The sequence below is a fragment of the Equus przewalskii genome, chromosome 19, assembly GCF_037783145.1.
Source record: "Equus przewalskii isolate Varuska chromosome 19, EquPr2, whole genome shotgun sequence".
Taxonomy (NCBI): Eukaryota; Metazoa; Chordata; class Mammalia; order Perissodactyla; family Equidae; genus Equus; species Equus przewalskii.
In genome coordinates, this window is record NC_091849.1 from 44060965 (window position 1) to 44088315 (window position 27351).

The 27351-nt window shown below is 35.9% G+C and overlaps 1 protein-coding gene across 27 annotated transcripts in view; it reads right to left on the reverse strand.

Annotated features, from left to right (window-relative positions):
- The window catches only part of SUPT3H (SPT3 homolog, SAGA and STAGA complex component), a 465747-nt gene that overhangs the window by 158749 nt on the left and 279647 nt on the right, over positions 1–27351 (reverse strand). Inside the window, exon 1 of one of the 27 annotated variants that reach the window (XM_070586125.1) lies at positions 12965–13068. The exons of 25 other annotated variants lie outside the window; for them this stretch is intronic. The gene's annotated coding sequence lies outside the window, so the exon portion shown is untranslated. Of the gene's footprint in view, positions 1–12964; positions 13069–27351 lie in introns of those variants that run through there. One more of the 27 variants, XM_070586129.1, reaches the window with a different exon arrangement.

Genomic DNA, 27351 nt, shown 5'->3' on the forward strand with positions numbered 1-27351 from the left:
TACCTAACACTCTTACCTCCCAAGTTCCTTTTGAATAATACCTCTAGTCCAGGACCACCTTTCCCCAACAGGCAGGTTATAAATGTATGTTAAATGTTGGCAATCCATTTCCCCTCAACAAGTTTCAGTTTCCCATTTATAATATAAATGAATTGGGCTAGACGAAGTCAATAACCCTTGCATTTGGCTGGAGCCCACGTAAATTCAGCAGAAAGATTTCTCTAAAGTTACAAAAGGTTTTAAAAGTACAGCAAAATTAATTTGACGATTTCACAATCATTAAAATCCTGAAAGTATTCCATTTTAACCACACTTCTGTTATACCTCTTTCCTCTGGGTTCTAGCTAAACTGCTGGATCTTTCCTTTTTGAGGGTAAATAGTAAATAAGTAAATAGTAAAAGGCAAGAGTTGTTGAAAGCTATGTCATGAAGAGGCAAAATCTTAGCCCAGGTGACAATCTGGGCTAAGATTTATTTGTCTTTCTATTCATTGGTCTATCATGGATCATTTAACAGGCCAGATTCTAGGCAACACTATGAAAGGACAGTTCTGCTTGTAAGGAATACTTGTCAGCCATAGATAGCCTCAAATAGATAATTATCCATAGATAATTCTCCCTGAATCCTCCATGTTGTGACTGAAGGAACTTGGAGTTAGGAAATCTGGAATCCAGTTCTAGCTCTACCACTAAGTAAACTGTATAATCTTAAAAATATCAAATAACTTCTCTAGATTTGTAGGTTTATAGGTTTCTCTTCTGTCAGAAATGAGTAACCAATAATTTTAATCACTAGTAGAAGAGTTAATAACCTTAGTAGTAATAATAGCTACCACTTATTGAGTACCTAATTTGTACCAGCCACTGTGCTATGCGTGTTACAAATATTTAATTCTAATTTAATTCCAATATTCAATTTTAATTCTAATGTTACAATGTATACATTAAAAGTCAAATAATACTATAAGTTTTATAGGGATAGACAGGAATATCTTGCCACACTTCTTTCCAATGCGTAATTCTGCTTCTAGAGGCAACTGCTTTCTACTCTTTTAGCTTGTTCTTCTATCGTTTACCTCCATATTCGAAACATGTTTATAACACTTGTTTTCTTTATTTTCCAGCTTTAAACACTGTTAAGGACTTCTTACTAGGGAAGATGAAGATTTAGTGTTCTCAGATGCCTCATATTTAACCATCTCTTTCCTCCTCTATTGATCTTTTTACAAAATATAACCTTTTGTTAATTAATACCCAGTGTTTATATTATTATGACTCTGTAAACACTATTACAGCTTGGCCAGTATGATCAAATTTTTTTTTATAATTAAAAAAATTTTTCTTGTGGCTAATAATTTTCTCGGTTTGTTTTTTTTGCTTCATTTTTTGTGAACCTAACAATATTTCATTCAAAACTCTCTGAAAGACTTGAAACGTATAAGAATTTCTTTCAGTTTCATTGTTTTGGTTTTTGTTTTCCCTCTTGAGATGACTTATCTGGAGCCCTCCAGACTTTCTTCAACAATTCCATTTTGGATTCTCGTTTTCTTGATCCCACTTCTTGCTCTTTCTTAATCTACTTCCTTATTTTGGTATAGCACACTGTCTGGAAATTTCCTTTATCATTCTTGATCATAGTTATAAAGCTGCTTTAAAAATCCCAGTCTACTAATTTCAACATCTTGGTCATCTTGGAGTCAGTCCCCATTTTGTATTTTCTCTTGGGTATGGGTCGTGTTTTCCTGTTACTCCATATTTTAAAGAATCTGGGATTTTATCTGAGATATTGTAAATGATACATTGTAAGGACTCTGGATTCTGTATGTTCCTCTGAAGAATATTGAGATACACACACACACACTCATATATATATATATATATATATTTTAAGCAGGCAGTTAACTAGAATGAACTCAAACTGCAATATCTTTCTCCCCTCCCACAGTGGTGGGCTGCAGCTGAAAACACCACTGATAGTGTCCTGAGAAAAGGTACATGGGAAATAAAGTTTTTAAGATCCTGCATGTCTGAAAATTTATTTATGCCACTCTCATATTAAATTGATAATCTGGCTGGGTAAAGAATCTGAAGTTAAAAATCATTCTCCCTCAGAAATTTAAAGGCATGTTCTATTGTCTTCTAGCTTAAAAATGTTGCCGTAGAAAAGTCAGTTGTTTTTCATTCCTAAGTGTTTATATAACATTTTTTCCCCTCTGAGAAACTTTTACTATTGTTCTCTTTCCACTTGAAATTCAGAAATTTCCTGTTGCTGTGACTTAGTGAGGGTCTTCATATATTTTCCTGGTACTCACAGAGTAACTTATAAATTCTTGTCCTTCATGTATGGGAAATTTGCTTGAATTACTCTGAAAACTTATTTCCTTCTGTTTTCTGGGTTCTTTCTAGAATGTCTATTAATTGAATTTTGGTGGTCTTTGTGCCTGGCATCTCTTATACCAGATTTTTTTAATTCAACCTCTTCAGAGAGTAAATCTATACTATTTTGCCAGACTGGCAAAGGGGTAGTTGACTGCCTATATGGTTTGGATAGGGTATTGGGATAAAATTGCTCCTTTACTTTCTACCAATCCTCCTGCTTTTCATCCACCAAAGATTTCTTTCTTCAGAGATACTGTCACTCTTGATCTTTTCCAAGTTCTAAGGTTTAATTTTTCTCAAGTCTGTGAAATCTTTAGCATTTCTATCCACTTTTAGGCTTCCATAATTTTTTGACATCTCTCATGTGCTACTTAATCCTCTCCCAGTTTCTCTGTCTCTTAGGTTTATGCTTTTTAAAATTATTTTGCTGTCATTTAGTGGGGTTTTGAGAATGTCTGGAGATTGGCACAGGTACCACCCATGTTTAAACAAAAGCTGACACTCTTTTTATGCTAACATTTATTGAATGTACAATCCTATGCTTCATGCTTTCTATATATTATCTCATTTAACTCTGACAACAAACCTATGAGAGATGTCCAGGTACACAAAACTGGCACTAAATAATAAATGCTTAGCATCAAGCCATTCGTCTTGCTCTCCAAGATTAATTTCTTATTCAGAATACAGGAAGGTAGGATCACTAGATCAAGCCTTACGTTGCATAGAAGAGTCTACCCACAAAAACATTTATTCGCCTTTCAAAACATTTTCATTGCTGGCAAATAAATGGTTGCCAAAAAAAAGGTTTCGATCAAAACATCCAAGCCAGTTGCTTCATGCAGACACAGCTTAAAGATTGAAAACTAAGCAAGTGTTTGAAAGGAAATGAATTTGTAACTAAATACAGTTAACATTCAGAATACTATAAACGTAAGATAGTTGACGTAGTATTTTCCCATCATATGATCTCCTCATTCTTTGTTAGTGACTGGTCTTTCACTGACTGAGACATTTGAAACATAAACAAGTATATAAATTGATAAAAGATGTGCCTAACTTTTTAGAATTTCATTTTAACTCTTCTTTTTAGAATAGTAAGTCAAACACAGTTAAGTCAAGTTTTAAAAAATATGATAAGGCTATAGTTATCAGTATCTCATGGCTCAAAGAATTTATTTTTATTTATATAAATATTTTAAAGAATTACCAAACCACAATCAATATAAGCCTGCAAAGCTTAAAAAATGTCCAATAAACAATGACTGTATTTGTTGTATGAGAACAGCAACCTTGCCAAGGAACTAATTCTTTGGTTACTCTTATTTAAATGTGAAATTAGGAGAAGAAACACCATTTGAAAGTTTTGCTTTAAATTATTTTGCATATAAGTTATTCATAAGCAGCTTTCAACTCTAAACACATCAAATTTTGAAAGTAAGCAAAAAGATATTTTGGAAATTTTTTAAAGTTGAAATTAAAGTAATAAACTAGATTATAGTTTATTAACCATTAACTAACAATAGTTAATACTATTTAAAATTTAAGTATTTACTATTTAACTATTGAAACTAAAATATTATTTAACTATTTACACTAAAATATAACTAAAATTGTTGAAAGACGGCAGCAGATCTTGAATTTGTTCAATATTATATACAGTTATCTTTCGGTTACTCAATAATGAGAAACAAAACAGCTTAAAATCTAAGCATGTACACTTCATGTGCATTTCTTAAAATTTTAGTAGCATAAAAATTTGGGCTAGCCTACAAAGTTTGTACTTTCCTTGTCTACATTTAACAGCGCCTCTTTCCCCCGCTCATTCCTTGGGCGCCCTTGTGCCTCCAGCGAAATTCCTTTCTGTTCACACTTCCAAAAAGTCATCCGCTGAAAGAGTTGTAGCCATTACTCACTTCTTCAAAGGACAAGAATTCAACAGGTAAAAACTGAGTTAATTACTTTTCTTTGGAACTTTGCCTAATTTTTCACATGATGACTTGATTTCATTTCGCCTAAAATGTTTAGGAATAAACATTAGGTCTTGTCCTAAATCTTCACGGTTAGATCAGGGTGTCAAAAGCACTGAATTACACAGATAACACATAGACAAATGTAATGACTGAAAAAATTACTAAATGGAAAGAATCAAGTATTGCTAAAGAATAATCATGAAGAATGAGAAAAATTGCTAATTTTATCTCTGTTATTATCACCCTTGTTTTGGCAAAAGTATTTTTATAAGTTTGCCTTTTTGCTGAGAAAATATACGGAGAAAGTGCCAAGCATAGAATTTGAGAATTCCAGCTTCTGACGCTGGGTCTCAGAACCTAATCCACACAGAAGGAAGGCAAGGGCCTGCTATGCAACTCAGTGAAGGTACGGTTTCCTGTCAGTACCGTGTATCCTGCAGAACATTCCAGAGCATTTCGATTATTACCTCCATCTTATGGTCAGACTAACTCAGCAGATTATCTCCACACACAGCACCATACAAATTGATTTCAAAAGTAGTTTAATCAAGAAGCTTTAAAAAAATCATTATTTTAAAAGGTTTCTAAAACCATCTTGACTTTTTTCATCTCATAAAATTTTTTTAAATGTCTATGCTTTGAAGTTTAAGTGAGATAATGACACACAGCACATAGTAAACTTTGAATAAATGCTATCTACCTTTATTCAGAAATGATAAATTAAGTTTCAGGGTCATCATAAAAAAGTTTATAACTTCTGGTATTCACAAAGATTAAAGGTTATTATTGGACCATTACTTAGTACTGATGACTTACTTTACAATAAACAAATTTAGGATGTAAATAATTTGCATGGAGAATTACACACACACACACACACACGTATACAGGTATGTATGTACATGTGTGTATATCACTAGAATCTCTTTCTTACAAGCTTTAAGAAAGTAACCCTAAACTTAAACAGAAAAACCAGATGGGCTTCTTTTAATACAGAACTAATAGCTTCCTTAATAATTTCTCACATAGAATCATCTCACCGTGAGATAATGCATGCCTTAGTGTACACACATTTTGGAGCTCAAGTTTTTAATAGAATAGGTGATCTTTCTCGTCCTCAGGTTCTTCAAGTGGGAACTAAAGAGAGGTGGACACCAAATGAGCTCCAAAGCTCCTTTTGGCTTTTACTTTCTGATTTTAGTATTTAACCCTAGGTGTAGTTTACTTTTGACTCCATAATTAAGCACTTGCATCAATGAGAGAAGAAATAAAAAAGAATAATCACAAGAAGAAATAGTGCAGTTTCATGAGATGCAGATGGGAGGGAACTTTGAAAGGGAAATCCACATAGTTATATTTGTGGAAATAGCAACAAATCCAATTAACTGCATGAATGTAGAAGGAAGTATGAGGTTGAATTATTATTCAGCATTAATGACTTATTTTACCATAATGTTTACCACGGTACACAAACCAGCAGGTGATACAGTTAATTATTCCAGTCTCCTATCCAACAGTTCCAGATACATTTGAAAGCCAAAGATAGTTGCATATGGGATTAAGGCAATGCAATTACTAACGTGTAAAAGAGATTGGTCTCTATCCATTTCCAACCTGCTCTATGCTTTTATTATATGATGAATAGAGATAATTTGTATATACTTCCCCCTGTCTGTCAGAGAAAGTAGCCCTTATTCAAATTTGTATCCAAACATTGATTGCATAGGAAAACCAATAAATGTTGTATATAGTATTTATCAAATTAGGTTATAGTGTATGTAAAACTAAATGAAAAGTCAGGTTTTCCTAGGCTCAAATGTCAGTCCCATATTCCACTAAAGAATTAAAAAGATTATTAAAAAAAGGCTCAAGAAAGTGATATAGTATAGATCTTGTTACACTCACAGGTCATTGTGAAGATCAAATGAAATAATGCAGTACAGGCACCTGGAGAACTATGAAGCTCTATAAAAGCATAAGATACTGCACTGCTTAGGGATGACTCATTCTTGATTAGGAGTAAGGTGAAATAACAATCTCTATAAGAAAAGGAAAAAAGAGTCTACTGATAATTTGGTAAGCAGGGAAAATGTTTTAGATTTGTTACTAAAATCAAAACCAGGAAATTCCTAAGAGATTCACTCACATCAGGATAAAATGGTACAACCATCCAACAACATTCACACAGTCACATTCTGAGAAAGCAAGCAGCACAGAGAAGACAAAACCCTATTGCCTTTAAAAATGCAAGTGAGGTGTCAGAGCCTCTCTGAGGTCTCCTCTAACTCAAACACAGACCTAATCACCCCTTTCCATTGTGCTTTCCTGGGGACTTTGTTGGACTTCATCCAGCTTCTCATTTACTGCTCTATTTTGTAAAGATCTCTTTACAAGAAGACGGCTTTCCTTCCAGAATGCAGCCTCTCCATTAGTGTGTGTTAGAATGAAGTGAAACGGTAGTTAAACAATTTGGCAAAAGCCACATAAGACAAGAAGTTGCACGACTGGTGCAGGGGAACAGGCACAGGGAGGAGGGCTGAGGACTGCTGGGTCCTAGTGCTGGCTCCATAGGAAGGCGGCCAAGAGCTAAACATAGCGGAGATTGTACTAACTCACCAAAACAAACAAACAAGCAAACCTAGGAATAACAGCAGTTACCTTGAAGGTATGTTAAAAAGAATAAGTGAGGGCAAAACAAGGATAAAACATAGAAAAGATAATGCCTTAAAACATAGTGTCTGCCCAACAAATACTAGTTTTTTCTTTCTTTCTGTGGATTTTCGGGGCAGTGATATTACTAAGAGAGAGGTCATAGAAGGGCAAATCTTCAAACTATAGTCTTGTAGGTGAGGCTAAAATGAAAAAGCAAGCATGGAGGTTACAAATCTATTATTTTTAATTGAACACTGGTCCCTGGTTTGTTCAATATATATTTACTGAGCACCTACTACAGGCCAATCTCTGGGCTCTGAACTGGAAACTATGCGAATCAGAAGCAAAGCAAAGAAAGCAAATGAACAACAGCAAGAAGAAAGTCAAAACATGGTTCCTCATCTCATGCAGTTTACACACTGCGCTTATTTTTCAGCTAAGATGTGAAATGAATGGCGGCAGATACCGTAATTACTATAAAAATTTTACTTTACATAAGTTAAACAAATTTATGCTGAAAAATCAAAGAATTAAAGTTTATGCTGAAAATCAAAGAACTATGAGATAAGCACCATAACTTATACACAGTCTTGAGACACTTGATGACTGGGGATATGTTCTGAGAAATGCATCATTGGGCAACTTTGTCGGTGAACGAACGTTAGAGGGTACACTGACACAAACCTAGATGGTACAGCCTACTACACCCTAGGCTATATGGCACTAATCTTATGGGACCATCGTCTCATATGTGGCCCGTCATTGACCGAAACGCTATTATGCAGCACATGACTGTAATGTGAAAGGTCTAAAATTTGGCTTCCTGGACTTGATACAGAAACTGCTGGCTAGCTTTTCTGAAGGGTACTCAAATTAACTTTTCAAGGCCTCCCCAAAATTTAAATGCTTTCTTCTTTATACAGGTTTTCCTAGCATTAAAAAACACCTATGACAGGTTGTAAAATGGAAGAGGTGTACATATAATACCCATCAATAGCTCATATATAGATGGGTATGGGAACTGTCAATGAAAATGAAATACCCAATGATTAGGGGAGCTGATCTGTGTTAGGAGATTCATTTCTTAAATCACTTTTCATAATAATCAGAAATGAATATTTCGCCAGGATAAAAACAGTAGAAATTTAACAATTTCTACTTCATTGTACCCAAAACACTGAATAATATTGGTTGGCCAAGTATTATTCAGGCAAGTGAACGTGAGTTCACTTTTGGGTTTAAAATATACACAAATAGCTATCACGTTCTATGCAAATATGAAAGCATCCCCTGGTGCTATTTTGTCTGAGGCATCAGGGCTTCTCCACTCTAAATCTGCAATTCTTTTTTATAATGTTAAGAGAAAACTACTTCTCAACATAAACAAGATATGTGAATATAGCAGACAAGGCATACAAAAACAATTTGAAGAGAAGGTATGACTTCTAAAGGTTTAAACAGTTCTTTTGGTATAAACTTTATTCGATAAGGACTAAGTTGACAACTAGACAAATTACACTTCACTGTGTATGTACATTTTTATGGCACTGATTTTTAAGTGACTGAATAGTTATGAAGAATCTTAGCATTATTTTCAGAGTAGCATCTAACTTAGATTTAAGCATCAGATATTTCCAGGGAAAAACTGTTTCCGTTCTTTAAAGTGTATTTTTAAATTAACATTCGTTTCCCAAGAACACTGATTTGAAAGGGCTATTTCACTTCCCTTTAGAGCAAAGAGAAAGGATCCCATTTAAACTTTAGAAGGGCATGGAAAAAAATAAACAAGTCTGCTGAACATAATTTCCTCTTTATTCCTTCTGAAAAGTTATGAAATAAAATCTATTATTTAATTACATTGGATCAAGAAACAGGAAGAAAAAGATGCATTTAAGTCACAACACCCCTAGAAGAATAAATTACTATATTTCCTCTGGGAAGAAAAGTGTTTTAATATGTGGATGGGCATTGTCTAAACATTTCAAATCTACTTTAGTAAGGTGTGAAAGACTTTAAACAAAAATCAATAATAAAACAGCAAATGTCAAAATTGAAGGAAGAAATAAGAACTACTTGCTAGGACTGATTTATGAGTATTTCTATAATAGTAAAGAATTTAGTTTTTGCTCTGAAATTTGTTTCCATCAGTTTAAGTAAATTTAATTAAATTTGTTTACTTAAAAAAAAAACTCTGACATGCATAACTAAGAAAATTTTATTAGACAAGTAGGATTTATCTTTGCCATACTTGAATAAAATTTACAAGATATTCCAAATTTAGTACAACGGTTATGGAAATAAGAATAAAGGCTTTCAGCTTTTTTAACCAGCAACAGAATTTTGGAATTGGTCTGACTCCAGCAGGGCCCTAAGAAGATGAACAGTGATGAACAGATCAGACACAGTCACTGCCTTCATATGGTCTGCAACAGAGGTCAGCAAACTTTTTGTGTAAAGGGCTAAATAGTAAGCATTTTCAGCTTTGCAGGCCATACACTCTCTGTTGCATCTACTCAACTGTGCCACTGTAGCATGAAAATAGCCCTAAGACAATACATAAACGAATGAGCATGGCTGCATTCCAATGAAACTCTGTTTATAAATATAGGCAAAGGGCCAGATTTGGCCCACAGGCCATCATTTGCTGGCCCCTGGTCTACAGTATCATGGGGAAACTATGAAAACTATGTTGTGTCAGAAAAAAATGCTATGCTGTAAAACAAAACAAAAAAGCAGCATTCAAAAGTCAACATAAACTTGAGTTTAAATATGCAATCCTTACATGTACATGCAGATAAAGAACAGTTTGGAAAAAGACATGATTAGTCATATTAGCTGTTCAGAAGTTTTGATACGACTTTATAAACTATCTTACTAAAACAGCATTCAGAACTTTACATTTACTTGCAAAGTATATACCTGCAAAGTCCTATCTTCTCCTAATGCTTTTACCCTTACAAATACTGATTTTGTTTGCAGTATTTATAAAACAAATACCTTTTTCAAACAAACAAAACACCTTTCAAAAACAAACACCTTTCAAAAAAACAAAACACCTTTTTCAAATAGAAATTCACACACTTGAACAACACACTAAATATTGTATTTGCACTAGAGTCTCATGTGCTCCCAAATAATGAACTAGATGATATCGATTACCAATAATCCTACTGAATGAGAGAGAAGCCCCACAACTTTAAGATGTACAATTAATTAAATATATTGACAGTGATAAGGAAACCCAGAATACAAACCCACAATGAACCACAAGCTTTGAGCTTGTTACAGTTAAATTAATTATTCTCCCTCTCCTCTCTTGAGAGATTTTTCCCTCCTTTATATGTGTGGTCAAAAAATGCAGCATCAAGCTCTTGATGTGCAAATTATTTCTTCTATTTCAAAAGCGAGTTAGTATTGATTTTAGCAAAAAAATCTCAAGAGAGAGCAGGTGGCTATGTTGATTCTTGTCCTATAGAAGCAAGACTGAAGCAAGCTTTGGCTTTCAATTTGTCTCCATTCATTTATTCAACAAATAATAAATATTTATTGAGTGCCTACTATACACTATGCACTGTACTAGGAGCAAGGGTATCATCGAAAAAAACAGCCATGGTCCCTCCCTTCAAGGAGCTTCCATGATGATAGGGAAGAAATAAATCAATAAATGAAAAACTTTACCAGGAAAAATCAATGATATAAAGAAAAAACTCGCTTGCTGAAATAGAGCCTATGACAGGAAAGGCATTGATATTAGGCAAGCCGGTCAAGGAATGCCTCTCTTACTGGGTGACATTTTAGCTGAGACTTCAGACCTCAAGGATTACATGGCTCTAGCCATTCAAAGGGCACTCACTAGTGGGAAGGGAGTGGTGGAGAGCAGTACACCAGGTAGAAGGAAGAACACGTGTAAAGACCCTCAGATACCAAACTCGTCTTGAAGAGGAAATTGCGAGTTAAAGAAAAATAAGAATGAATAAATGAGGACAGAGAAAAGGGTAGTAGTCAACTCATGGAGGACAGCATTGGCTACTGTAAGAAGTTTGAACTGATTCTAGGTGCAATGGAAACCACTCAGGAGCTTTAAGTTGGTTGGCCACATTATTTCTCAAAATTAGTACTCTTTTTTGAGTGTGAATGAGGATATTATTAATATCACCTGGATAAATGGCTTAAACCAGACTGTTCTTGGTAAACAGAGACCTAAATAGGAAAATGGCAAGGTGTGACTGCACTTTCAGAACTCTTGCTGCTGTAAGGAGAATGGATGGAAATAGAGCAAAAGTGGAGGCAAGAAGAGAGTGAGGTTACTACTGCGGTACTCTAAAGGAGAAATGGGTAGGTCTTGATGGCACTGGAAATGGGAAGTAGTAGATGAATGGGAGATATGTTTTGGAGGTAGACTCAAAAGAACTTCTTGATATTTCATCAAGTTTATTCAAGGATAAAAGTGGTAAAATGGGAAATACTATCAATGGGGATGAAGTAATGCACGGGGTATACTGATTTACTGTAGGACATTTTAGAACTTTCTAAGATATGGCTCCACAAGATATTATAAAACATTATAAAACTATAAACCAACATGTGCATACTATCTTCAACAATTTCCCTTTTAACTAATCCCTTGTGTACTCATCAAAAGTAAGAAAACACTTATGCAAAGTACTAGTAAATGTCGATTTTAAAAATTAATTGTTTTAAAGAAAAGTGTCATCCATATGTAAAGCTTAACTCAGGTTTCCAGGATATCTACTTCTTTAGTTTATAGTTCCTTATATGATCAATAACAGATAAGCTTTTAATAGATTTGCACTATTTCATTAATTTACAAGTCAGTAAGTTCAAAGTTTAACTCTGATGCATTTCTTTATAAACCTCCAAAATTAATGAATAGTAAATAGCAAACTTCCTAAATCAAAAAAACTGCTTATGAAATGAAAATTTCCGAGAACACGGGAAATACAGAAAAAACATGCCCTTATTCTTATCCCACACCTTTTTTTTAAATCTAAACATCTAAATCCTCACTAGCCACAAGTCCTGAAACCAGGTAAAATTGTCTCATGCCAATGGGACATTATAAAGATACCCGTATATTTTCAAGACTCAGTACACTTGTCTTTCTGGGCCCCTGTTTCCTCATTTAAAATATGAGCTAATAAGAATTACTTCTCCTTAGGGTCACTGTAAGATGATCATGGGCTTCTCCTAGAAGGGTACAAAGATGCAGGCCCGTGCCGTAGGTGAGAGAAAGCGAAGAAGAAACGTGCAGCGCGTCTTCTAGAGGAGCTGACTGCATTAGATAGTAAGCAATTACAACATTATTTCTGCACTGAAATACACACAGATACATTATGGTAGAGAATACAAAATTTGAATTAAAAGACTTTTTAAAAAGTCAAACTTACTTAAAAATCCACGTAATCTAATTCCACCTTACAGTGGTAAATGCATGCGAAGTGCTCACACATGGTGAGGGTGCTTGCCATCCGCCTAGACAGAGCAGGCACTTCGTAGATGGTATTATTAGGAGAAACTATAGCCATATAATTATTTTAACTGAAGAATTATCCCTTTCTAACATTTTGCTCAAAAAAGGATTTTACAAAATGGCATCGTCCTCCTTTTCTAAACATTTAAAACTGTGTGGTATTCAGCCCATGTAAAAAGGACCTTTTCTGTCTCATTGGTTAATTAGGATTATCCCCTAAAAAGCACACTCTTCTGGGAGCTGTACGTCTAAAAACAAACAACAAAAACCAAGGCAGATTATAAAGAGAATGCAAAATCTTTAACTTAATTAATTTCTAATCAATTTCCTTCTATTCTCCATTCATGAAAATGAGAGAAACGACACACACACACAAAGAGAAATTAGTAGTTTTCATGTTGTTAGTTCTTTTAACATAGCTCTTCTCCTTCTCAGGCAAAATTCCCACAGGGAGCAATAATCAGACTTACATGTAAATTAAAAGTCCCTTTCTGACAAGATTCTGAACATTTGGTTTCTTCTCTGTGCAGAACACTCGGTTAGATGCTATTTAGAGTTACAAATAAAAGAGAATGGGAAAATGAAAGCAAGGAGTCCCAGCCTGCCTTTAAGGAGCCTATCCCAGTGTGGGAGACCATACTCACATCTCCAAGGCTGAACCAAAATAAGAAAATTCATAAATAAATATGACTTGATTATAGCTATGCATAACTACTATTTGATAAAATCACATTCATTCAGCTTTCACTAATTCAAATCTGTCATTGTTGGGACACACTGGACATTGAAAAATTGAGTTTTTACTCACTGAAGAAAATTAACTTCATGTATTGAAGCTACAAACAAATCGGTCTTCCAAAGTGGACAGGCTTTCAAGAACCACTCACTGCCTCTCTAAAAAATGAGAAACTCAGAAATATGCAACTTCAAAAAGGAATTTATTAATTTCAGGTATGTGAGTCAAGAAAAAGACATTTTTTCCTCTACTTATATTTTCAACAAAGTGAGCTAAATTATTTCATTTAAGTGGAGCTGCTATAATTCCCATTCATTTGTACAGCCACCTAAAATGATAACACTAATAGTAAAACAGTGGCAGTGGCAGTGGCAGTATCCATTTATTGATCTCTTAAGTCCCTGTCCAAAACAAATCTCCATCTTCATCTCCTACCCATCCTCCTAGGCATTGTTCTCTGCTACCAGACCAAAAGCTCTCCACACAAGTCCTGCTGGTATGTCTGTGAACCTACGGTTCCATCAGGCTGGAATAATCTTCCCAATTTTGTTTAGCTAACTCCACTCAATCTTTGAAACTTGGCTCAAACTTCATATCCTCCAGGAAACCTTCCCTAATCCCCTGTTCTCGGAATGCCCAGAGCACTATGGAACAAACGAGGGCACTGAACCAGAAGGGTGGCTCTCCTTTCCTATCTCTACCACTTATCCGCAAAATGCCTTCAGGTCGGGAGTTACATCTTATCCTATTACGTATCCCCAGCACCTAGCATGAGAGTAGACAGTCAAAACATTTTTATTGAATGAATAAATGTGTTGGACACTGTTCTAGGAACATAAATATGGTATAATGAATACTTCAATATTTTACCGATGTTAAATATTGGAAAATAACTTGATCTGAGGTCTCATAGTTACCAGGTGATGGAGTCAGGAATAAATCCAGGCTTGTTGGGTTTCAGGCCAAGTGATCCTATGCTGTCAACTGAAAGTAATATTTTAGGTCTTAGGTTCTTGGACATGATCTCTTCCAGTAGGAAAACAGTCACCACACTTTGGCCAACTGGAGAGTCATTTTAAAGTTAAAAAAAAAACATATTTTAGTGTTTCAAACTGCCAGTGAAGGACTTCTCAAAGTTTTAATAATCATATGAACAGTTGATATCTCTAAGGTAGCAGTTCTCAATTTCACATTACGGATTACTTCATGAGAGGAAAAAGGAATGAGTGGACCACCAACTCCACCTACACCCACTCGCCACTGAGAAGTAACCTCATCGTTAGTCATGGGAAGAATGGCATCTGAGAAAATACTTTAGAAATGTCATTAAGTAAATTATTAATCCATGCCATAAAACAGACTACAGACACTGTCATATTAGAAACCATAGAAGAAACCAGCTGGCAGACCACCCAGAGACTCCTGGGAGCCCATCAGCGGTCTGTGGGGACCACACTTTGAGAACCACTGTTATGAGAAATGAAACTGCTTCCTCCTCAGCAATTCAGGAATTCAATTTTTTTTGTTGGGGGAACACACCGCCTTTGTAAGCCAAAAATATCAAAGTATTAATACCTCTAAATTCTTCTAAAATACTGTCATAAACCCAAACTACCTTGTTTATGGGATGTAGTGTAAGTACGTATGTGTGTACAGAATATGTGCATGTAAACAGAGTTTTTAGCTTTTTTATTTCTTTTTTTTTTAACAGTGGAACCATGAGTAATTCTGGAAAAATAGAACTTGCTATTTTTCTTCTTTAATATTTTTTCTCTAAATAAATGAATTTTATCAGACATACCTAATGCCAGTATTTAAACCAAAACAAAACAAACCACCGTCTAGGTGGTTATATTCTTATGTCTATAACGCTATCATCCCTGAGAGCCGTGTGCAACTGCCTTCTCAGTTTACAAGCCACAGAAGACAGCAGTCTTGATACTTTGCAGTAAGAACCCAAATATTTATTGGTCACTGGCTATGTGTTAGGACATATTTGAGGAGCTGAGGATACAGCAGTGGGAAGACAAAGGAAAGGAAAACAGTCTCAAATCATCTTTATCACCTTAGAACTATATTCTGGTTAGGGGAAGGAGATAAATAAATAAGGAAAAGACAGAAGTACGGCATGTGATCATAAGAAGTGCCAGAGGGAAGGAAGAGGAATAACTGACACTTTTAACAGAGTGGTCGGGGAAGAGTCCATTGAGAAGGTGATCTGTAGGAAGTGAGGGAGCAAGACAGGCAGGGACGGTGGGAAAGAATGTTCTATGCAAAGGGGGTGGCAAGTACAAAGGCCCAGAGGCAAAACTCCCTGGGCTCGTTCATGGAAGAGCAAGGAGGCCCATGAGGCAGGAACGCACAGAGTAAGAGTTAAAGTGATAGGGGTGAGGTTGGAAATGTGGTGGGAGACTAGATCTTGCAAGGCCTGACAGGTGACTGTGAGGAGTCCGGCTGTCACACTGAGTGAGACAAGAAAACACTGGAGACCTTTGGGCAGAGGAGCGACATCATCTGACGTAACATCTAAAACGATCCTTCTGGCTGCTCTGTTAAGATTAAACTCTAGGGAGAACACAGAAGCAGAGAGACTAGTTACAAAGGCTACTGGAAGCTGGACACACAAATCTCTAGACCAGTTAAGAGGTCTGGGCTAGAGATAGAAATTTTGAACTCATCAGCATATATTTAGTATTTAAAGCCAGATCCTGGAAAAGAGCACCCAAGTGAGAGTAGGGAAAAGGCAAAACAGTGCTAGTGACTGACATCAGGGGGACTCCAGATTGAGATTAACTGCCAGCAAGGGAGGCTGAGGAAGATAAGAGAATGTAGAGAGGCCCAGAAGCCAAATGAAAATGTTTCACCTAAGAGAGAATGTATAACTGTACCAAATGTTACTGAAAGGTCAAGTAAGATGAAGACAGAATCACCACCAGCCTCTTTTTCGAAGTGTCTTTACAATTTTATCCATTTTAGATTGGATTGTTTGTCACATTATCACTGATTGATGAGTACCTTATACATTCTAAATATAAATCCTTTGTCAGATATATATATATATTACAAGTATTTTCTGTCTGTAATTTGCCTTTCTATTTTCTTAACATTATCCTTCAAACAGTAGAAGTTTTTAATGTTGGTGAAGTTCAATTTATCGATTTTTCTTTTACATTTCTTGCTTTTTGTATTCTACCTATGAAATTCCTGTCTATCCTCAGGTTATAAAGATTTTTCCCTATATTCTTTTCTAGAATTTTTATAATTTTAGCTTTTATGTTAATGTTCATATAAGGTATGAAAAACGGGTTGAGAGTCATTATTTTTCTACATGGATATCCAGTTGTTTCAGCACCATTTGTTAAAAACACTATCCTTTCCACATCAAATTACTTACCCTGTCAACTTGCTGAAACCCAACTGAATTTATATGTGGCTCTCTATCTGCAATTCTTATTGTGTTCCAATGATCTATATGTCTATCCTTATCCCAATATCACAGTCTGCATTTTCATATACATTTTAGAATGAGCTTGTCAATGTCTCTAAAATAGCCCGCTGGACTTTTAATTGGGGTTGCGATGAATCTATAGCTCAATTTGGGGGAAATGATGGTCAACAATATTGATCCTTCCAATCCACAAACAAAGGATCTCTTTTGATATATTTAGGTCTACTTTAATTCAGCTTACTGAATCAATACTTTGTAGTTTTTGACATACAGGCCTTACACATATTTTTGGTAAATTTATCCATAGGTATTTTATGTTTTTAATGCTATTTTAAAAGTTGTTTTCAAAATTCTAATTTCATTGCTACTATGTAAAAATACAATTGATTTTTGTAGATTGACACTGTGTCCTTTTCCTTGCTAAATCCACTTATTAATTCTAGAAACTTTTAAACCAAATTCTATAGGAATTTCTATGTATATAATTATATTGTCTGCAAATAAAGACAGTTTTATGTTTTTCTTTTCATTTGCTATGCCTTTTATTTTTTATCTTATCTTACTGCAATGGCTAGGGCGTCCAACACAACATGATCAGGACACATGGTGAAAGGAGCATGACTTGGTTTCATTCTTAAGGGGAAAGTGCTCAGTCTTGAACTTTACTAAGTGGGTTTATTTTGGTAGAGGTACTGGTATAGCAATCCTGCAACCATGTTTTATGTATTAGAGGACTGAATAAATAAGTAAATATACTGAGGTTTTTGGTAAGCAGGTTCTTACTATGAAAGAAACAAGAAGAAAATATGAACTAAAAGAGCAAGAATTAGACTGTTAGAAAAAGAGAATGAGGAAGCAGGAAATGGAGATGGCCCACATAAACAACTCTTTTGAGTTTTGCAGTAAGAAAAGCAGCTAGAGAAAGGAGGTCAAAAAGAAAAGGGGGAGTTTTCAGAGAGGAGAAACAAGAGCATGTTTTTATACCGATAAGAATAATTCAGTAGAGAGTGGGCAAGTGATGATGCAGAAGACAGAAGTGCTGGTGTCCTTGTGTGGGTGAGCGGGGATGGAATTTAAAGAACAAGTGGTGAGGTTGGCTTTAGACTGGAGAATGGACAGTCAAGCCACTGTAACAGGAGGGTAGGCATGCATGTGCGTATATAGGTAGGAGGAAGAGCAGATGTGGAAGAAGAGGGTGAAAGCATGATCTATTTACTTCACCTTTCTCAGAGAAGCAGGAAGAATGCTGTAAGCTGAGAATGAGAATGGGAAAGAAGTTGTTAGAGATTAAAAGGAAAAAAAAAGTATAATACCTTATCCAGGAGATTGGGACAGTGAATGAAATAGGGGGAAATACATATATATATATATATATATATATGTCTATACATATTATACTTTATACATTATATATATTATATTTTATATTACATATGTATTATATTTTATATATATATATCTCACAGAGCACCAGTAAAAACTCATCTGAAGTTGCTGGTCATGAATGTAATGTGAGACCAATCAGCACAGGTGTACAGTTTTGTCCAGTGATATTTAGCTGCAAGAGTGCAGGCTGAAAGCTGGTGGAAAGCAGACTTTAATCAGCATTGGGTTTTGCCAGTGAACAAGACAAAGGGGAAAAGGCCAAGGTAACCAAGCACATTTGCAAGGGAATGATTACAATTACTGATCGTGAAATCTAAAATTAAGTGAGGGATAAGGGGAGGTGGTGACTGCAGAGTAGAATACTTTAAAAGTTGGAGTTGTGGAGGGGTTGCAGCTATTGTTAACAGCAAGGTCTCAGGTATGACCATGGGAATTAATGGTGGAAGCAAGCTGGAGGACAGCATCACTGGAGAAGAGGTAATGAAGAAAGTGAAAGACCAGGGCACTGGAAGGATCATCTATGTAGCTACAGAAATGACCAAGAATTATCACAGGAGGATGATGACCAGAAGTACAATGAACCAGACAATAAGATCTTTTGAGAAATCAGATCGAACCACCTGGGTATTTGGTGGTGTTGCCTGATAGAATGATATTTTTAGTTACAATAGGATGGTGAACAACAAGCTTTTTTGAGATGAGTCGGAAGATTTAAAACATATTTTCTGAAATGGGATAATTAACAGGGTGAGAGAATTATGCCATTAGGGAATTATGAGTTTGAAAAAGCCTATTAAAAAAGGCTGTGAATTGTTTTTGCCATATTTAATTCATTCTAAAATTTAAAATAATATTAAAGAAGGGCATGAGATTTTTGTTTATCAGAGGTGATACAAGCTAAGAAAGATGTTAAACAGATACGCATACCAAGTTTCACTGAAAGCTTCTCTAGGAATGTGCTGAATATAATTTCCAAAGTACGGCAAGAATACCTTTCAATAGCTTTGCAAAAGATCCAATCATACAAATGGCAGAATTTTGTACAGATTGCATTTCAGTAGATGATGATTGTCGATATAATTAAACACTTTTGATGCAGACACTCTTATTTAACCAAATTTAAAGCAATAGCAAAACAAAACCTCTACCTAAATACAGCTCTTAGAAAATGCCCCATTATTACTAACAGACATTACCTTAGTCCTACTGTCAGGAGAAACAAACCCATAGACTATACCTTACCCCAAATGCCTGAGAGGATCTCCAGCATACTGGACACTACACCAGAGCCTGGGAATGCAGCGATGACTAAAATGTGGTCTTCACCCTCAGGGAGGTCATACTGTAATGGGCAAGACGGACCAGAAAAGGAGGGGTGGGGAAAGAGTATGAAAGAGGAAAAGAGTATTCTAGGCAGAATAAAGCATAAGCAGGGCAGAAGGCAAGAAAAAGGTGTATGTGTGTGTGTGAGGCAGGGGCAGAGAGAAAGTGAGGAGAAGGAGGGAGAGAAATTAAGAATTCAAGGGTAACTTTATGGTTTTTGCTTTGGTACTGGCTAGAAGGCAGTATCGCCACATAAGAAATAAAACATTTGCAGGCAAACAGGAATTTGAGGGATAAGCCAAAGAGTTCAGTTTCAGATGCCTATCTGAAGTGTTCCTTAGTCTAAGGCTAAGGACACAGGCTTAGACCCATCATACTAATGATAGTATTACAAATGTGAGTAAGGTATGCAAAATAGCAGACCTTGAGTCAAATCCAGCCTCTGAATATGTTTTATTTGGCTTGTATAGAGTTTTTGAAATTTTTAGTTATCCTGCAACATTTAAAAATCAGATTTCATATAAAAATGAAGACTTCCAACTTCTCTTGAAAAAAAAAAAGATAATACTAAGTCCTTGTTGTTAGTGCCATGGAGTGGATTCTCACTCCTACCAACCCTGTGTGCAGCACAGAGGAACCCTGCCCGGTCTTTTTGTGCCATCCTCTCACCTTCTGACACTCCACCAGACAATGCTCTGCTGCTATTCACAGGGTTTTCATGGCAAATTTTTTCAGAAGTCAGTGGCCAGGTCCTTCTTCCTAGTCTGTCTTAGTTTGGAAACTGCTAAAACCTGTCCACCATGGGTGACCCTGCTGGTGTTTGAAATACCGGTGGCATAGCGTTCAGCATCACAGCAACACGCATCCTCCACAGTACGACAACCAACAGACAGGTGGTGTGGGTCTACGTCTACACCACAACAATTCATTGCAGCTGAACAGCAATGTTTGCCACAAACACTACTAGTCAATGTTTCAACACTCCTCTGTTGCAACACTCATTTAAGTCACCTGACTGGATTCTATGTGCTTCTGAGTTTACTCGATGATTTGAATTTGCATGAGTGACAATACGGATTAGTAGTTAAAAACACAGATGCTGAAGACAGTCTGCCTGGATGGTTTAAATCTCAGTTCTACCATTCCCCAAACTGTATGTGCGACCTTGAACAAATTACTTAATATATCTTTCCTTCAGTTTCTTCATCTATAAAATGGGATAGTGTCTATCTAAGGATTATGCTGAAGCTCAAATAAATTAATACATGCAAAATGTCTAAAACACTGGCACGTAGTAAGCACTCAAAAAATGATCAGTTGTTCCCCTAGAAGGTAAGCTCCATGAAGATGAGAACTTTTATTTGTTTTGTCTGCAATGAAATATCCCAAGCACCTGCAACAGTGTTTGGCATATGGTAGGTTCTCAACAGTTGGTGAATGAATGGGTGAATAAGTAAATGAATAGCAATTATTGTTGTTATTGATATTAAAATAATCAACCTTTCTTATATTACACTTGGATACCAAAAGATAGGTACACAGCTTAGAATCTCAAAAATTTAGGTGTGCATTATTTAATATTTCAGAGATCAATATTTCATTCTTTGAGGGAAACTGCAAATATATTCAGAGCAGAGGTTAATTTCTGATGTAGTTTGTTACCCCTTTATACATTTCTTGGGAAGGCACTCGGAAATATTTCTGGGCAATTCTCCTATAACCAGCATACAATAATTAATTCTATCAGTTATTTTTCCATAGATTATAATGATATTCTTGATGAGAACCTCTCTAAAAAAATTTCATGAAGAACCTGCTACTCTCCCACATCTATCTTTGATTGTAATTTTTGACAAGAATTTGTACTGCAAATTAACGTACTTGCTATTTATTTTACCTAATAAATTTTTTTAAATTAGCCTTTATAAGACAAAGTGAAACTAGGGGGATAAAAAGTTCCACAAAATTCTTTTTCAATGTCATTCTAAGGGACTTAAATATTTCCTAATACTAAAAACAAGCAACAGGACTTGAGGAATGATCGAGTGAGAACCAGGACACAATCTCCCCAAAATAAAAAAAAGAAGAACTGGCAAAATTACTGAGAACAAACATTTCTAAACTCTGGAAAATAACCAAAGGCATACAACTGAAAAGCACTTAGCCAAGAAAAATGACTGAATGGTGGTAAAAGCAACAGTGGATGTGGCATATAATTGGAGCTGCAACCATCAACTCGCTCTCTTCCCCCTGCCCGCCAATCCCAAGGAACGGTATAGCAGGAGGCGGGCTGCTGCTCGAGGAGGACACCTGACTTGGAGCTCTGTGGAAGAGCCTCCTTCCCAGGGCAGTGTCAAAACAACAGCAACTGGTGGCAAATCATCAGGAATACGGGCACCAAGAGCTGTTGACGGGTGCAAACGTGGCAAGCAAAAAGCAACCTGAAATGTAAAACGGAGATCGACAGAACAAAAGAGTCGTGGCAGATTTTGAAAAGCAGCAACAATTCCTGGGGATCTGTAAGGCTTACAAATGCACAGGGTTACCCGCACACTGAACACACCCAGAAAGGACCCCAGTTATTTACTCATCCATAGTATGCTACGAGGTTCTGTGCATCTAGAGCTGACAGTGAGGAAGTGAAAGCAAAGATAGACTTTGCAAACTGTCTGACCTTTTAATGTGTGCATTACTACACACCCAGATCTCTCGGCAAAGCTGGAAGCCTATTGGCTCACAGTGTTTAAAGGAAACTAATCACTCACTGGCTAACTATTAAGAGGAAAGTGTGGCACGCACACAGGAAAAAGAGCTGTCAACAGAAAGTATCTCAAGGGGGTTCAGATGTTGCACTTAGTAGACAAAGATATACCAGCAGTACGTAAGTAATTATAAACATAGAACTGAATGATGTATTTGGAAGTATTTTATAAAGCTCTAAAATAAATTAAATACTACCCCTTTTCTAAAATCCAAAGAATGTATTAACGTAAGAGAGACATCTTAGGGAAACACAAAAATTAACCCTAAAAAAAGGCTCATAATTTAAATAATTAAAAGGGAATGCCTGGCGGCTGGCCCGGTGGCGCAGCGGTTAAGTGAGCATGTTCCGCTTCTCAGCTGCCTGGGGTTCGCCGGTAGGGATCCCGGGTGCGGACACGGCACCCTTGGCACGCCATGCTGTGGTAGGTGTCCCACGTATAAAGTAGAGGAAGATGGGCACGATGTTAGCTCAGGGCCAGGCTTCCTCAGCAAAAAAGAGGAGGACTGGCAGTAGTTAGCTCAGGGCTAATCTTCCTCAAAAAAAAAAAAATAAATAAATAAATAAATAAATGAATGAATGAATGAATGAATGAATGGGAATGCCTGGGAAATGCTACTTAGCATTCTAAATCAGGAGGAAAAAACCCCCAAAATTTCTTTTGACAAGCATTTTCTATTTAAAATCCTTCTTACTACACTCAACCTTTGATCAATTCTTCCTAGAGATCAATCAGACTTTTGTATCATATTGAATAACCTGAAGACATGTTTTATTAATCTTTTACCCACTCTCCAAGCATATCTAAAACTACATTAAATTAAATACAGTCAAGTTTTTAGGAATGTTCATTTCGAAAAATCAAGTTTTTCTTAAAAAAATAAAATTGACCTGTAAAAGGTACTGTGATGCCACAAAAAACAAACCTTGCAAAATGAAATGACAAAACTTTAAGCTTTAAAATTCTATGGGGGGGCGGGGGGCGATGAGAGGATGGAGGCATGACAGTATTTATTTTGCTGCTCAGTATAATTCATTTGTGTTTTCAGTAGTCATCTATCTCTTATTTGAGAATAATAAAAGAAGGTCTAGACAAGTGATAACCAAAGATTGAGCGGGGTCTAGAATACAAAGTTTAATTATTGGGTGTCTGTGAACAGAGAAAGTTAACCCCTCTACAAGATGATTTGTGAAAGACTTCCAAACCGCTGGGAAAGCCAGAGTGGGAAAAAAAAAACGTGACTTTGTTAATCAGTAGGATCAAAAACAAGAAAAAAGAAAAATCTAGAAAAAAGAACTGTTTAACTAAACTGACTGCAGAGGCAGTTCTAGGCAGAATTTAAATGTCATTATGATAGTTTTTACCTAGAAATATTTCACTTGAATATTGCCTGAAAAGCCTGACAATGTTCACTTAATTTTAGTTACGTAAAGGAAATAATGCCAATTAGAAAGTAATCTAAATTGGTTATCTAAGTTAAAAATATCATTTTAGAAATGTGAACAAATGTTAAAAAATGATGGGGTGTTTATTTTTTAAATTTAATGTGAATTAGTGGATTATTTTGATAGGAACGGGATTCAGTTTTAAACTCTTTGTTATTGGAAGGAGGAAAAAACAAGTCTGGAAGCAAGATGAATAATTAGATGAAAAGAAACTAATCCAAATGAGAAAAGAGCCTCCAGACATAAAACCGACCCTCATCTCAGCCCACCATTTTTGAAGATTACGCACATTTTTAGCAGTTTAGCATTTGATCTCTTACACTTAATGTTTCCAACCTCACTTACCTCATCTGGAAAACTGGAATAGCAGTAACAACATTTACATTTACTTTTTTAATTCCTTTACTCACTCAACAAATATTTACTGAAAGTCTTCCGTATTCTAGGGAACACGCTACGCACAAGCTTGTGATCAGAATTACGAATTCTAATCTATGAATTGTACTTAGAATAATGGATGCAAAGTGCTTAGTACAGTGTCTGGCACACACTGTTAAATTATGTTCTATATAGTGATGTTCGATTTTAGGGAGCATATCCCCCTGAAAGGCCGTATGAGAAGTATCTGTGGGGCTTTTTGAAACTTACATGTACATTTACACTTAGTTTCTCTTCTTTTAAGGTTCTAACCCTTCTCACTAGAAGGAGGGCATAACCATCATTGAGAAACATTGCTCTATATTGTATGCCTTCAGTTACCTCTCCAGTTTCATGACCCTTTCTCCCCCCATCATTCTTAGCTCTAGGCAAACTCATTCTGCACTATTTACTAGTTCTGAAGTTGCCCAAATGAACATGTTCACACTTATCTGTTCCTCTCGGCCTTGAATGCCTATGCCTGCCCTCTCCACGTATCTATCTTTCCACTTGAAATATTATTTACCCGTCAAGAGTCACCCAAAAATTCCAAGTGCTTTATAAAGCTGTTTTTGATCTTTTAAGTCGATCTGAACACTCCATTGGTTGAATATCTAAGCATCTTGTTTTTTTTTATGACACTTATATTTATGATGTGTCACAGAAATGAGACAGAAAACAACAGGAGGGCAGGATCTGTATTTTGTTCATCTTTGCTTTCCTTCAGCATTTAGCACAGCGCTTCTTACGTGGCATGCGATCAGTTTTTGGTATATTGCATTGGAACACACCCTATTCAGAAATTAGGGATGGTTTATGCTTTTAAAATTACAATTTATTACAATATAGATCCATAATTTTGTTATTTAAAGATTAGCAATATGTATATAATACTTTTAAACATCCGTTATATATGAGCATTTAAATCAACATTAGACTAACATTTTAAGTGATATTCATGTTTAAAAGAATTCTAGCCATGTTCTCTTTGAGAAAGTCGCCCACTGTTCTGAGTTGTTAAATTCAGTTACTTTCCAAAATCAATTGTGATACAGTCAGCTTTTTATCCAAGAAGAGTTTTTTTTGGCAAGGACCCAAATTCAAATTGAAGGGGATTCAACTGGGTGATAGTGTGTTGTATGAACATCTACACATTGTTAAAATGAAAGTGGTACTCCATATCCAAATTTTCTTAAACAATTTGGACAGTACCCAGAATCAATTTACTTCCAAACACAAAGTAAGCAAATTTTTATATGAATATACACCTTACCTACCATTACACAGGAGTCTGACATAGTAAAGGATACAGATGCCTCTTTTAAGCTAATCATTTGCTCCAACCCATGATAAACTCTAAGTTGTTACAGCACTTTTGTGAAAAGTTAAACCTATATGTTACAAAGTAACTTACAAATTACTTACAAAGTAAAGTAACACAGGCAACATTGCAAAAAATCAACATCATAAAAATTATAAATCTATACTGTAATAAATTCTATTTTTAAAAGCATAAATCAGAGCAAGATTGTGAGTATTATAAAATTCTAATTCTTAGACAAATTCCTCAGCAGTATAAGATACGAGAAAACATTATAACCAACCAGCAGTAAAAGGAGCATCAAAGCAGTTCAAGCTTCTCAGCAGTACATTTCATAGCTTTCACCTGTGATTCCCCAACGTACTTTACAGCCTAGAGCACAGCAGAGGGTCAACATAAAATATGTGAATATAAAACTCTGAATTAGAAGCTAGGGGATAAAGAGAAATATGGATCCTCTAACCAAAAAAAGAATAAAGGTAGTAAAACAAGGTAGCAACTTGCGAATACCACAGCGACGACACCAACAAAAGGTACTCTGAGAACCAACGCAGAAGGTTTAACACCACTCCAGGACTTGGAGCGGGGGGTGACGAGACACGAGCTGTGTTCAGGCATTAACAGTATGTGTTAGAAGGGGAGGAGACAGGAGGAACTAGTATTGAAATCCAGATGTCACCACATGGACTAATTTTATAGCTATAGGAAGCGAGTGAGGAAAAAGGATGGCTCTATGGTCCTAATGCTGCCTAGATTCATAGGCCCCTATAAATTGACGCAGCCTATTTGGCTTGGTTCAGAAAGTTGTGGAGGGAAAAAATGTAAGCAGGATTCATATAAGTATATGTAAACTAATAAAAGGAAACAGTATACGCATAGTTGCCTCCATATTTCCTAGAAAGTTTCTGTTAAGAGTTTTAAAGATTAACTGCTTCAGCACTATACCAAAAGAATTTGAGATATATAAGCAGAGTGGGAGGAAATCACCAAAAAATCCACAGTTTAACAAAATTATATTTTGTAAAGAACGCTTTTTTTTTTAAAGTCACTGAATTGGTTTTATTTTTTGAAAAATATTTGAATGGTAATACTGAGCTACCTTTTCCCCTGCAGTTCTTAGGTAACTTCTCTGACATGAAGGAAAAACACATTGACCCATTCCACCGGTTTAAACATGCCTAGAGAGGAGACTACACTAACAACTGGTAGCAGCATTTGTAACTGCTGGGAGAGGAAAATGGCTCTGCTCACTTCAGCAAAGGTATGCAACAAAGTGGTCATATGTGGCGGAGCCAGAGATCAATGTCATGTATGAATACATCATGGTCATTCCCCAAAAGGACTTCTAACAGAGCCTGCTCTGAAGCTTCCCAAAGCACAGAAGAAAATCTGCTCATTTTCACTGGCTATGAATCTAATAATTGGCATATCATTATTTACTTCGTATAATCTGGAAATTAAGGGGGAAAAGACCACTGCTATCCAATAAACTCATGTTATCCAAAGAACATTCACTATGCAGACTGGAGTTAAAACACACGGAAATTTATGAGAATTTATAGAGCTTTCATATCAAAAGGTAGATTTCTGATCTTTTCAGACCACCCCAAAGCCAGTGTGTAAACTATAGAACCAAATCTATTCTTATTCAGTGTTCAGAGATATAAGTGTCTGCTGAGGGGCTGCATGCATGGACAACAGCTGGGAAAATGAAATCCTTTCATCTCAAAATGGAAGCAATGTTTTTTACAAACTAGAGTGATGACATGGAAGCAACTGTCAGTGTACAGCAAGCAGCCCATATCACTGAGTTCAAAACCACCAATGAAATCACAGGAAATAAGGCAGATGTATAAGGAACAAACATCTGAGCCCCAAAACAAATTTCCTACTCCTTGTAAGTCTTCCCCGGCCCTTTATTCCTCCTATAATCTGTATGTTCACTATACTTAAAAGAAATATGATAGTAAGTAATAAACCCTAGAACGAAAAAGAAGTTTCTCAGTATTTTGTTTCTAC